This window comes from Heloderma suspectum, chromosome 10 (genome assembly GCF_057233095.1).
Source record: "Heloderma suspectum isolate Gila_16-S chromosome 10, 16-S_ref, whole genome shotgun sequence".
Lineage (NCBI taxonomy): Eukaryota > Metazoa > Chordata > Lepidosauria > Squamata > Helodermatidae > Heloderma > Heloderma suspectum.
In genome coordinates this window covers 29779510-29791793 of record NC_139467.1, presented here as the reverse complement: position 1 = coordinate 29791793, position 12284 = coordinate 29779510, and the positions used below count along the sequence as shown (strand labels likewise).

Here is a 12284-nt window from a genome sequence, read left to right as displayed (position 1 = left end):
GGGCCGGCCCTACCATTAGGCAGAGTGAAGCAGCCACATCAGGTGGCAGCTGGTGAAGGGTGGCAAAATGTTGGGAGGGCAGAGCCGTGTATGCTGCTTGGGTCTTCCCTGTACCTGCTAAGCTAGCCTAGTGCCCTTAGGTGTAGTGGAGGATGCTGTCCCGCTGCCAGTGTTGAAGTAAGATTCAGTTCTTGGACTGGCTAGGCTCTGTACATGAAATGCAGGAAACACCATCCCGCTTTCGCCTCAGGCAGCAAAATGTCTCGGGCCAGTCCTGTGTGCTTGTGTGTTAAACAATTCGTGAAGCAGTGCCATTTCAAAAATACAAAAATGTTGTATAAAAGAGTGCTTGTGGATCAGCTTCTGAATAAACATGCTTAATGACTGGGCTGTAAATCTCACTGTTTTTACCTGAGAATGCCCGATCTCTCGTCTAATCAATTTCACAACTCCCTCTAATCAGATAACCTGGCCTAGTCATTTTCACAACCCAGCTATAAAACTTGCTTGCTTGATTTCCCCTGCGATTAATTAAGGGCAAAGGGCAGTAGATCAGGCGAAAGGACTTGTGGCTCAGGACATGAAATGGCTCTGAAACCAGGAGTTTGGGTTACTATTCTGCTCTTTCCTTAACAGATGTAAGAAACAGGAAAACACAGGAGGATTCCAGCTGGATGACAATGTGGTCTGGAACCTCCCAAAAACAGTGTGAAGGAAGCATGGCCATTGCGCATTAAAAGCTTTGTCTGGAACCACCCTAAATGTTGCAGCCCCTAGAACACAGTGATGGAGGAGAAGATGCCTCTGTATTTGCCATGCAACCGTTAAAAGCCAAGAACCCTCCGGAGGAAGACAGTTAGCCAGACTACTCATTGCATGGAGAGGTACCACCAAGTATCTAGAGACAACTGCCTAAGTGTGCAATCCTATGCATGTTTAGGCAGTAAAAAAGTCCCACAACTCTGGGAATTGTAGGACCTTTTTCTGTCTAAATATGCATTTGTTGTTGTTTATTCGTTCAGTCGCTTCCGACTCTTCGTGACTTCATGGACCAGCCCACGCCAGAGCTTCCTGTCGGCCGTCGCCATATGCATAGGATTCCACTTTTAGTAACCACATCCCAGATTTTGAAACTCCTCCTGCCCTGTGCCCCTGGCAAAACCTAAGCCTGTTTGTCACTTCATTGGTGCATACCGTTTCACAGATGGAAATAGGGAAGCACTTGAAACAACCCAATTCTCATACTGTTCCCCAAGTTCTCTTCTCCCATTGCATCACACATTGCTAAAGGCCCTGCTTGAACTTACAGCGTATAGCACCTTTCCTCAACATGGTGCCTTCCAGATCTTCTGAACACTACTGCTCCCAGCATTCCTGACCATGGAGCATGCTGGCTGGAGCTGCTGGGAGTCCTACAGGAAAGGGCTATAGGTCCCCTTCTCCTGGCAGAACACAGCTTGGATTCAAGTATTTGACCAAAGTTTTCCCCAAGGGCACGGTAGAGTGAACTTAAAAAAGAACATCTAAATACATTCTGATTTACTTTATTGCCGCTACAGACAAGACCAAAAACGGAGGTGTCCCATCCTTCACCTAAGAAATTATTTGAAAAACAGTCTCTTTAATTTATGGCTGCTTTTAAAGGGGGCCTTGTTCTTAAATTAGGAAGTGTTCTGGTTTTAAACACACACACACACACACACAGTGTTAGCTGGTGCTCAATATTTGGTGTGTATTACCATTTCTGAGCTTGCTGGCTTGCAATAACAAAATACAAATTACAGTAAAGCCACAACTAAAATTACATTTAGCATGCGTCAGTTAAGACAGGGTGAAGAACCCTTTTTCTGTCAAGGGCTGCATTACCCTGGGGGCCAGTTTGTTGGTGAGCCACATGGTGTGTGTGTGTGTGTGTGCGTGCGCACGCGCAAAGCCAACAGCGAGCAGGGCCAGAGCCAAAAGTAGGTAGGGGCTGCCCCGTTTTTCCTCTCCTTTCCCTCTCCCTGCATAGGGATAGTCTGGCCACAGTGGTCCATGCTCTGGTAACCTCTGTACTGGACTACTGCAATGCATTGTATATGGGACTGCCCTTGAAGACGACAAAGAGGCTTCAACTAGTGCAAAATGAGGCTGTTTGAATGTTAGCGGATGCAGCCAGATGGGATCAAGTTACGCTGATACATGGATTGCCTAGTTGTTTCTGGGCCCAATTCAAGGTGCCATTGCTTATCTATAAAGCCCTCAGTGGCTTGGAACCCAAATACCTGAAGGAACACCTCTCCCTATACCAGCCTGCCCATATCTTAGGGTCTGCAGGAGAGGCTGTTCTCAAGATTCCTCCTAACTGGGTGACAAAAGAGCCTTCTCTGTTGTGGCACCCAGTTTGTGGAACATCCTACCTATGGAGGTGTGACTGATGCTGGCCTTGCAACCATTTTGGCACCATGTGCATTTTGTTCTTTTTGCTCGGGAGTTTTAAGCTGGTCATTCTGTCTTATTGCAATGTTTTGTTGTATGTCCCATTTGTTATCTGCTATAAGGACACCATCTTATGCACATTTAGACCCAGCATTGCTGAAAGTTGTAGGCCTTTTTTATATCTATACATGCATGTTTAGACAGAAAAAAGGCCTACAACTCCCACCATGCCCCAGCCAGCCTGGCTGGGGCATGGTGGGAGTTGTAGGCTGGCTGTGAAATGCAGGACACTTTCCCATCTAAATGTGCATGGGATCACACCCTACGGAACTTTTCTTTTGTTGTTGATGTTGAAAACAGTGACAAATTACATATTGTTGTATTATAAATACTGGTTTTGGTTATGTATAGTATTTTATATTTGTTTTGTTTGCTGTCTTAGGTGGACTTTTTCTACAAAGGCAGCTTATAAATATTTGAATAAGAATAAATAAATAAAATGTGGTAACTTCAGATGCCTCTTGAAAGCATATTTGTTTACACAGGCTTTCCCTGACCTGCAATGACACTACTCTATTTTATAGTTTTTACTGCAAACTTTCTAATTATTTATTTTATATTGTGTGTATATTGCCAGTGTGGTGTAGTGGCAAGAGTGTTGGACTAGGAGCCGGGAGATGCAGGTTCTAGTCCCCACTCAGCCACGGAAGCTCACTGGGTGACTTTGGGCCAGTCACAGACTCTCAATCCAACCCACCTCACAGGGCTGTTGTTGTGAGGATAAAATGGAGAGGAGGAAGAAAATGTAAGCCGCCTTGGGTTCCTTGCAAGAGAAAAAAAGGCGGGGTATAAATGCAATCAATCAATATATTGTATTAAATATGCTTTTTAATGTGAACTGCTTAGGGACTGTATTATGTAATTAAGTGGTACAGAAGTATGAACAACAACTTTAAAAAAATAGGGCAACTCGTTTAAAAGATGTAGGTACAATAAAGGTTTTAATCACAGCCATGTTTACAAAAAATACAAGTTATACCTCCCGCTGCTGGGCGAATGCTCGGGAGGCTATGACCATTTCGGTCGGTAGAGGGCGCGCTTGTCGGTGCCGCTCGGTCGTTTCCCCTCTTGAAATCTCCTTTCCTTCCAGCTCAAGCACCTACACTCCTCCAATGCGAGGCTTTCCTTCTCCGCTACTACGCATGCGCCAATTTTTTTTTTACACCCCAAGAGGATGCAGTCTTCATGAGTCTAGTAAAACGCCAGGCTCCCATTTGCAGCGGATAGAATCCTCCATGTGCGGGGCAAAAGCATTGGAAACTTATGAACGAAGGTTGAAAAAAAAATACGGGTAGAGGCTTCAGTGTGTTGCTTTCAAGTAATCATGATGCACCGAGAGCAATGCAAGAAGACGCTAACCTTTTCTGCTGCTTGGTTTGGGCTTTTATATTAATTCTTATTCCATTCAACTACAGTTGCCCCGCAGTGTCTAATGGGAGCCGGAAGCGAGAGTTGCGTGGAACTCCTTACACTCCCCTACCTCGGTATTTACTCCGCCCTCTTCCAGGCGACCCCTTTGGCGCATGCGCTTTATAGCTCTCTGGCGCATGCGCTTTGAGCTTTCCCGTCAGCCCCTGCGGGGTATAAATACTCGACTCCGCGGCTTCTCGTTCTTTCTCGGCGCGTGGTGCGGAGAGGTAAGTTGGCGGCGGTAGGACGGTCCTCCAGCAGGGCGACCTTTTAAGCAGTGGGAAGGGTGGTGTAGCAGCTTCATCCTAAAGCAGAGGTCTTTAGAAAAGATAATGCTGATACTTAGGCTTCATTATTAGTATTATTATTTTTAAATATATATAAGTTTTTTAATAAGTGAAAGCTTATTAGGCAGGCAGGCTCAGAGGCTTCCTTTCGTTGCAATAATTTTACAGAGTCGTGCACCCTTCCACCCCTCGCCCCACCCCCGGACTACAAGAAACCGCTTTGTAGGGCTCCTTGCCTTTTTAATGCGATTTCTGACGTGTGGAAATACACCAGATGAAGATGCGGCGATAGAGGCTTCACCTATTGAGTTTCCACCCCTTTTTGAAAATTTAAACCCGCAGGAGGGTCTCCGCTGCATTGCTTTTAGACGGTTGTGGTGTCGAGTTAAAGTGGTAGAAAATGATCTGCCAAGTGTTAAAAGTACATTCTGGGGATGGGGTGGTGGTTTCCTGTCTCTCAAAAGGCTGTGGCAACATGCAGAAATCCAACAGGTGCAGCAGGTTGGGGGAAAAAGTTCCTTTGTATGTTTTGGGGGAGGGTGGCTTGCATGGCTCAGGATTCCTCTTCTGGGTGGGGAGCGAGCAGTGGCCTACAGTAGCCATTATTTCATTTGTAGCATGCTTTTCTTTAGGCTTGTTTCTGGAAGTGAGTAATAGAGGGGGTATTGTTGTATTGGTTACCCTGCACTGCTTTTAGCTTGCCTGTGGGTGGCCAGCCACAGCACCATGTATATGTATATCCCATTTTTCCAAAACCCTCCACTTCTCTGTGTCTTGTTCCTGCCTGTTTGTATACGCTTCCCCTGGGGTGGATGGTTGGATGACTTGGTAGGCAAACTGGGGCTCTCTCCCTTCCCTCTCAAGTTGCTACCTGGTGGCTTCAACTTACTGAGCCTCTGAAAATCGGATCTGCCTTCTGTAAAACACAGCACTAGCCAGAACACATGTTTAGTTTTGCAAATACCATTTCTTCTTCCTGGTACCTTTTAACAGTATTCACATGTACATATCAAAAAGGAAAAACAAGGGTCTCGGGGATATGTGTGTTTGATGCTGCTTGCTTCCTTTTGCTGCCTTCCTGCCCTTCTTCCAAGGAAGTCCTAGCATTTGTTAGAGGAACTCCTTAAAAGCATTTTTTTAAACATTTTAGAGAAGGGGCCATGATGGGCCAAGAGACGATTTCTATACGTACAGTTTTACCTACCAAGTTGAAGGTTTGCTCTTATTATTGAGCCTTGGAAGGTGGCTTAAAAGTGTACTAAAGGTCTTGTCTCATTGTACACTGTCCACTGCTTATTGAACCTCTGCTGCAAGGGGAGGCAACCTGGTATGCCCTCCAGATGTTTTGGTTATTTGCTAAATAGGCTACACCAGCCTTCTCCCAACCTGGGGCCCTTCAGTGGTCTTGGACTGCAGTTCCCATCATTCCCAGCCAGCATGGCAGTCTGGTGCCTCTCGAGGGCCCCAGGTTGGAGGAGGCTTATTTAGGGTACTTACAGATAAGGGTTTTCATCTACAGTGGATCTGCTGGCTGAGGCTGAAGGGAGTTGTAGCCCAAAACATCTGGAGGGGCTCCCAAGTTGCGGAAGGCTGTTCTGCTGCATGCAGTTGGAATAATCTACAGTGCAACTCTGTTCTTGCAGATGGAGAGCATTGAGGCCCTCGTGCTGTCGAAGAGGTCTCTTGGCCCAAAGGTGAAGATGTGTTCTGTTTTGGATCCTCAAGGTATTGAAGGAGATTCGTTCCTCTTTGCTGTCTTCTATGTTTTTGTCTGTTTAGAACAGCCCTTCCAACCCATGCTGTTTGAGGGCATGCTGGGAGTTGTAGGCCAACTCCCAGCACCAGGTTGGGGAAAGCTAGTTTTGGAGAACAGCTTCATAAGCTCTGTGGGCCTCCGCTTTTAGCCTGCCCATCATGGCTATGTCCGTTGATTAAGGGCACAGTCCTATGCACACTTAGCAAAAGTCCTCCAACTCCAACGATGGCCTTGTAGGCCCCTTCCAACCCTACTATTCTATGAACTCCCAGCATTCCCCAGGCAGCATAGGATTGCATCCTATAGCACTTGCACTTCAGTGTACCTTTACCCAACGGGGATACCTGGAGAGGTTGCTCTCTCTCAGCTCTGTCCGTGTGGCGTATGGGAGCGTAGCCCTTCGGGCTCTTAACGTATAGTCCCCTTCCGCACCGTTGGAGAGCAAGCTGGGCCCCCGAGGTCTGCAGCCTGCATATTCCTACTGCTTCTCTGAGTCTTTGGACGGTGACTGAGGAGATAAACCATGCAGGAGACATTGCTTAGCTTGGATGCTTCTTACTGTGTATGTTGCTTTGTGCTGGTGGAATCATAAAAAGTCTCCATCCAATGCTTCTCAAACCTTTGGAAGAGGGCCCACTTCTTTACTTTACCTTTTGAGCTCTGCTTCTCCCTTCGAAGATAGCAAATGTAAGAATATTGCACCAGTAATTCATACCAAGCGAAAATATATGTTCTGTCTCATTTTAATATAGGTGTGTGCGAATATCTACAGTGAATAAAATTTAAGCATGACATAGATGGAGAGAGCCAGGCTGTCTCTTAAGGAGGCCTCGCAACAGTAGTGGGGTGCTCCCAGCCTGGTGACAAGGGAGCCCCTGGAAATAAGAAAAAAAGCCCCTTGTCATGCAGCACACCCAGGAGCACATCGGTACTCACAATTTGCGAAGCGCTGTGCTAATCCATCATGCAATGCTGTTCTTGCCTTCCAATAGCCTTGAAAGCCCATCGCTTGTGGTTGGAGTGGCCCGTTTATTCCTGAAATGAGTGCATTCTGGAAGTTCAAGGTATTCGCAAGAGTACTTTTTCGCTCTCCTATTTGCCTTGCATGGTCTGTTTTATTTAGAGCAGGTCATGGGGTGTTATCTTTAAGGCCTGATCGCTGAAAGCAGGTATTCTATTCTTGAGGTTAGGCTAAAAACTAATTTGAGCACAAGGCTATGCACGTTCAGTCAGAAAAAAAGTCCTACAATTCCCAGTGTTCCCCAGCTGGCATTCTAGAGCTTTTTTCTGTCTAAACATGTATAGGATTGCACCCTACGGCATTTCTATTTCAGCGTACTTTTACCCAACGGGGATACCTGGAGAGGTTGCTCTCTCTCAGCTCTGTCCGTGTGGCGTATGGGAGCGTAGCCCTTCGGGCTCTGTAACGTATAGTCCCCTTCCGCACCGTTGGAGAGCAAGCCGGGCCCCCGAGGTCTGCAGACTGCATATTCCTACTGCTTCTCTGAGTCTTTGGACGGTGACTGAGGAGATAAACCATGCAGGAGACATTTTTTATTTAGGACTCCTTACTGTGTACATTGCTTTCCGCTGGTGGGATGGTAAGCTTTCGCCCATCCAGACTTTTCCAAGTGGGACCTGCTTGTAAACACGAGCCAGCATCTGAGCCTTACTTCGTCTAAAATGGCAAATGCAAGAAGATTGCATCAGTAGTTAAGACTGAACAAGCAGCTGTTTTATTTTTCATGTTTAATGTAAATAAAGGGGTGTGAGTGTATATATGCAGTTTGCATTGGAACAGAATTTAAGCATGACAGGATTTAAGAATGAGAGGCTGGGTGGCAGCCAGTCTCCTAGAGGCCTCCTTGCCTGATGAAACTAAAGGCCCTGGAAATAAAAACAGCAACAACCCCAAACCCCACCCCTCGTTGTGCGGTCCATCCAGGAAGATGTCTGGGGCTGCAGTTTGAGAAGCGCTGTGTTAATCCATCATGTGATACTGTTCTTGCCTTCCAGTAGCCTTTAAAGCCCATTGTGTGTGGTTGGAGTAGCTTGTTCCTGAAAGTTCAAGGACGTTTTGGAAGTTCAAGGTATGTATTCATTACATTTTTATACTGCTCAATAGCCGAAGCTCTCTGGGCAGTTCACAACTATAACCATAAAATACAAGACAGTAAAATGCAGATGATATAATACAATATAAAAGTTTAGAACTGCAATATAAAAATTGTAACCAAACAGAAGTTAGCAGTGCAAAAATTTAAAACACAATACCAGACAAACTGAAAAGCTGAAATGGCTGGGAAAATAAGGTCTTTGCCTGGTGCTGAAACAAGCATGATGTAGGCAACAGGCAAACCTCTCTGGGAAGCTCATTCCACAACTGGGGTGCCACAGCAGAAAAGGTCCTCTCCTTAGTAGCCACCCATCTCACTTCCTTTGGCGGGGGCTTTCAGAGAAGGATTGCTGAATCACTAGAGTAATTTCTCCCCCTCTCATATATGCAGTGCATGCTCTTGTCTTGTTTGGAGCAGATTGTGGGGTGTCTGCCGTAAGGCTTGTCTGCAGAGAGCTGGTATTTTATTACATTTAGACTAAAAATGAAATATAAAATATACTGACCCGGTTCACACATCAGCAAAAGCAACACATCAGCAAAGGTGACGGGAGCACAACATACCTCCATCCAATGGGGACACCTGGAGAGGTCGCGCTCTCTCAGCTCTGTCCGTGTGGCGTACGGGAGCGTAGCCCTTCGGGCTCTGTAACGTATAGTCCCCTTCCGCACCGTTGGAGAGCAAGCCGGGCCCTTGAGGTTTGCAGCCTGCATATTCCTACTGCTTCTCTGAGTCTTTGGACGGTGATTGAGGAGATAAACCATGCAGGAGACATTTTTCACTTTACATGTTGAATTAATAAATATTTCTTTTATCTTGCCCTCTTGGGTCTTTAGACCCTTCCAGGATAACACTTGGTACTTTCCTTAACATGAATACTGCAGTGTCAGTTAGGTTATATAATTTCTAAATAGTTTTCAGCTAGTGCCAGTATTAAAGTACAAAGCTGAGGATATAGCCTTGAACTGCTAGCTTTATACTCATAGTGATGTTCATCTGGTTACATGTTGCAAGTTCAAGCTATTGATACAGATAATTCCTTCTTTTACTGTGTTTGCATGCACCATCTTGCTGTATGAATGTTAAATTGTGAACTCTGTGCATAATATAAAAATTACTGCACTGGCAACATAAATACTAAGTGGAGGTAAACTGGTGCAAATTTATCTCTGATAAGTCTGCTTTTTCTTAAGTGAAGGAACAAACTGCCTGTGGCTGTTTCTCCATTTGAGCTGGAATTCTCAGTTTTTCTGATGCTCACCGGGTGTATACTTTCAAGCCTATCTGCATCCGTAAGGGCTAGAAACATGATTTTGCGGGGATGAAAAGTTGAGGATCTTGGGATGCTGAAATCTGTACCCAGTACAAAATTATCTGCGGCTGAATATATACAGTCCTGTATTGAGTGTGGTCTCTACAGATATTCTTAGTCATCAGTGGTGACAAACCGTAGCCACTCAGGTTATCTTTGGATAGTAGAGGAGGATAAAGTGGTTGGTTGAAAAAAATTCACCATTCCAGGTATAGGAGGATTGACTTGTTAAAAAATGGCATTGGGTGTACACAACAGTAATCCTGTACTGAAAATTAGACTGGTTGTCATTGCATCCATGTGTAATTCCATCCAGTGGAGTTACCCAGAGAGGTGGTGGTGTTTTGGGTCTGTGGCAAATGACAGATCCTTTGGGCTCTGATACCCCGTGGCTTCCATGAGTCTTCAGACCATGGCTGAAGGTAAAGCATTCAAGAGAAACTGGATCATACTCCTGGCAGTATCAAATGTAGGCACATCCATTTAACATCTTAGAAAACGTGGAGGCTGTGCTAATAAGAGCTTTGTTCTCCTTTCTGGCTTTGTGTATTGTGGCAGGCTGGATATTAAATGTCGGAGCAGTTAACTGCATGGCAAGAGATTTTTCAGGCGCATCCATTTAGCTTTACACTTTGATACTCCATTACTGTTCATCAGAAGCACAAGCTGTGCACCAAGGGGGCTAAAGCTTGACACAGCAGCCTGTGCCTTGTTGGGGCGAAGCAGTGAAATGGAAGGATTCATGATTGGAAACAAACTTACAGAAGCAGCAGCCATGTGGCTCTTGCAGTCAGCATCCGTTTGTAACCTTACCTATGCAAACGTTATAACCCTGCACACTTTGGCTTCAGCTTTCCCAGTTGGTCCTAATGTAGATTCTCATAATTTTATGACTTAGGTCAGTTTTCTCCAGCCTGGTGCCTGGCAGATGTTTTGGACTGCAACTCCCAGCAATCCTGACCATCGGCCATGCTGGCTGGGGCTGATGGGAGTTGAAGTCCAAAAACACCTGGAAGGCTCGAGGTTGGGGAAGCCTGCCTTAAGTGTTGACCAGAGCTGTGATTTAGAATTTATTGACCTTGCTTTAGTGAATTTCCTGCTTGTTAATGCACGCTTCTTATTTCTCTATAAAGCTCAAATCAAAGACAAGCTGTGTGATAGGTTTGGGGAAATGAACCAAAACAGCCTGCCTACATTTTTGTTTTTCTCTATCAGGTCACTTTGAAGAAAGAAAATGGAGAAAAAGTTGGGAAGACACTCAGAAGAGAACCGAGTTGTACCGATCAACAGACCTGGAGAAATAAAGGTGATGGAATGCTGGCATTAATTAAAGAGAAGCTGCATTAAAGAGAAGCTGCATTAAAGAGAAACTGCATTAACTGACCATTAAGTCCCTAGCAATCTAATGTGGAGAATGATCATCTTGAATATTTTTCTGAGGTCCCACACTGTAGAGTTCCATCAGCAACCATAGTTGTGGTAACAAAACAACCAAATATATGATGCACCATGAGTGGTGTGTATATGTATAAGCAATGGTTCTTGAGAGAAACGGTAAAAAAAAGTGGGCAAATATGGTGCAAAAACAAGTTCTTGAGACTGCAACAAAGCCGTGTATGTTTACAGAACTTGGTTACTTCATTGTTGTAAGTTAGAAGAAAAATACACAATAATTTCAGACTTCGCAAATTCTCGATTATATTTAGATGATATACGCATGTAAAATACCAATAAAATTTATTTTCTTTAAGTGTTTGTTTTATTGTTGACTTGCGCCACCAACTGCAGTTGGTATTGTCATTATTAAAGAAAACAGTACACAAGACATCAGACATGATGCTGTTGCCCCATTCTGCTGCAAGTGGATACTGAAGCTGTGTGTGTTAGAAGCAGCAAGGTTGGTCAGATGTAAAGCACAACCCATCTGTAGGTAAACAGCTATAGGCCAAGTCACGTCCCAGTGAAACTGGCGAGTTGTCCTTCATGCCCAGTGATTTTGGTCATAATCGGGAACTTTGCTTTGTGGTTTTTTTAACTTGCCTGTTGAGGAAAGCAGGAAATGAATTTAACATTTAGTTTTCAGTCTCCTAGAATCATAGGGGCGGAAGGGGCCTACAAGACCATCGAGTCTAACCCCTGCTCAATGCAGGAAGCCCGATTCCCAGGCGGTCTCCCATCCAAGTACTAACCAGGGCTGACCCTGCTTAGCTTCCGAGATCAGGCTCATCCGGCCCTTTGCTCCTCTACGTAGCTGGTTATCGGATTATTTTCCCTGGTATTTTGTGTGAGGTCATTTGAGATGCTGTATTCATTGGGCTCATTCAAAAGTTCTCTGAAACTTAACTGCTCTTGGTGTTCCTATGTAAACTGGTAACTTCTCTGCTTAGCAGGCAACATGCTCTCTAGGGAATTTTTTCAGGTGGGAGATGGGTGAGTTTCCAGAGGTGAAGCTATCAACTTGGTAATCCCACTTTTATCCTGTTCTCTCCCCCCACCCCCCCGAGGAGCTCACGGTGATATGCAAAGTCTATATTGTTGGCACAGCAACCCTGTGAGGTAGGCTAGGTTGAGTGTGACTAGCCCAAGATCACTGTTCAAACCTAGGCCTCTGCCCTCCTAGTCTCACATGTTCATGACCATACTGCCGCTGAAGTTGGGCTGCAAACAAGCACGCTTTCAGGCATGTCAGTCCTAGTAGGACTGCTTAAGGGTAAAACAGTTTTCAGCTTTGGCTGTTAGTCTGTAGCTATTAGCAGCTGCAGACAACACCACTTCGACACAATTGGGATGATTTTAGTACTGGCCAGTCCAAATCTCAAAAGATTTATTTCTGTAAAGTTGCAATCAATGCCAGATAAATAGCAAACTAAACTGAGCACAAACGCATTAGATTTTGTAAAAAGCAATGTCCAATAAAAGTGATG

General features: G+C 45.0%; 1 long non-coding RNA gene and 3 other non-coding genes across 4 annotated transcripts; all 4 read left to right on the top strand.

Annotated features, from left to right (window-relative positions):
- The first annotated feature begins 4023 nt into the window (after positions 1–4023).
- On the top strand, positions 4024–11110 carry LOC146338026 (uncharacterized). Its single transcript, XR_014785143.1, has 5 exons — positions 4024–4115; positions 5819–5900; positions 6924–6995; positions 7948–8021; positions 10576–11110. It is a non-coding gene; the product is annotated as an uncharacterized LOC146338026 (long non-coding RNA).
- LOC146338029 (small nucleolar RNA SNORA73 family) lies at positions 6263–6469 on the top strand. Its single transcript, XR_014785234.1, has one exon. It is a non-coding gene; the product is annotated as a small nucleolar RNA SNORA73 family (small nucleolar RNA).
- LOC146338028 (small nucleolar RNA SNORA73 family) lies at positions 7277–7484 on the top strand. The gene has a single exon (XR_014785233.1). It is a non-coding gene; the product is annotated as a small nucleolar RNA SNORA73 family (small nucleolar RNA).
- LOC146338027 (small nucleolar RNA SNORA73 family) lies at positions 8618–8825 on the top strand. The gene has a single exon (XR_014785235.1). It is a non-coding gene; the product is annotated as a small nucleolar RNA SNORA73 family (small nucleolar RNA).
- Positions 11111–12284: the final 1174 nt, after the last annotated feature.